Here is a 1,017-nt window from a genome sequence, read left to right as displayed (position 1 = left end):
AATTCATTAGTTAATTGATCGATTGTGTGAAATTTAAGTATTTAGATATTTGATGATGATTATGATGAAAATGAGCTCGTGATTCACGGCCGCGATGATTTTCGACGATCTCATAGTTCTTTGATTGATTCTCCTGATTCTAGTTAATTGATCGATTGTGTGAAATTTTGTATGTAATTGAAAAATTAAGCTCGATCAGAGAATTTGACGAATGTGTTTGATTAATTTTGTAGGATAAAGACGAAGAATCTGAAGGTGACATAGAAAGTTCGCGCTTAAAAGGTACCGAATTATTCCTAATGTTCGTTTTTTTGTTGATATAATTTCGATTTAGTGTACTTGGATTCTTAAAACCTTAATTTTAGTGTTGCAACTTGCAACGACGATTCTTATGGATTTCGACGAATATCAGGTGGTACTGTGAGTAATGTAATTGCATTGGGAGGGATAACAGGTGCAAAACCTCAATGGAAACGCAAGTATGCTTGTTTTTTTGCTGTTTTTGATAATGGAGTTAGATTCGGAGTTGGTTTATCGACTGATATGGTGCTTTATACCTTCGCCATCACTAAAATAGGTCGTTGGTTACCTTTGCGCTGACTCTGCTTACAAGTTCACAAGCAATACTTATTGTCTGGTCTAAGAGAGCTGGGAAATATGAATACATTGTCACCACCGCCAATTTTATGGTGAGCAATGTTTATATTTGAATTGAATTATATGGTTTCCTTTTCTGTCTTTTATATGTTGTGATGCACTCTTCATTGGGTAAGAATTTCAAAAAACGGGATATGAAATCCGAAATATTGTTGAACGTTGCTTGCAGTCGTCAACCTGCCATTGGTGACTGTTGAAGTCACCTTTATATGTGATACTGTATTTGTTTTTATCTCAAATAATGTAGTTTATGGTACAATAGCTGATCTCCTCATCTTCACTTTTATTTGCATTGTCTCTTCACTTTCTTATCTTGTGTGATTTAGTATCAACAATCCGGTTTAATCTATTCACTTTATT

At 34.2% G+C, this 1,017-nt stretch overlaps 1 long non-coding RNA gene across 1 annotated transcript; it reads left to right on the top strand.

Moving 5' to 3' along the window:
• The first annotated feature begins 226 nt into the window (after positions 1-226).
• On the top strand, positions 227-682 carry LOC141614851 (uncharacterized). Its single transcript, XR_012529408.1, has 3 exons — positions 227-282; positions 413-479; positions 578-682. It is a non-coding gene; the product is annotated as an uncharacterized LOC141614851 (long non-coding RNA).
• The last annotated feature ends 335 nt before the right edge of the window (positions 683-1,017 follow it).

Source organism: Silene latifolia, chromosome 11, assembly GCF_048544455.1.
Source record: "Silene latifolia isolate original U9 population chromosome 11, ASM4854445v1, whole genome shotgun sequence".
Taxonomy (NCBI): Eukaryota; Viridiplantae; Streptophyta; class Magnoliopsida; order Caryophyllales; family Caryophyllaceae; genus Silene; species Silene latifolia.
The sequence above is the reverse complement of the archived record's forward strand: the minus strand, read 5'-3'. Positions and strand labels throughout refer to the sequence as shown.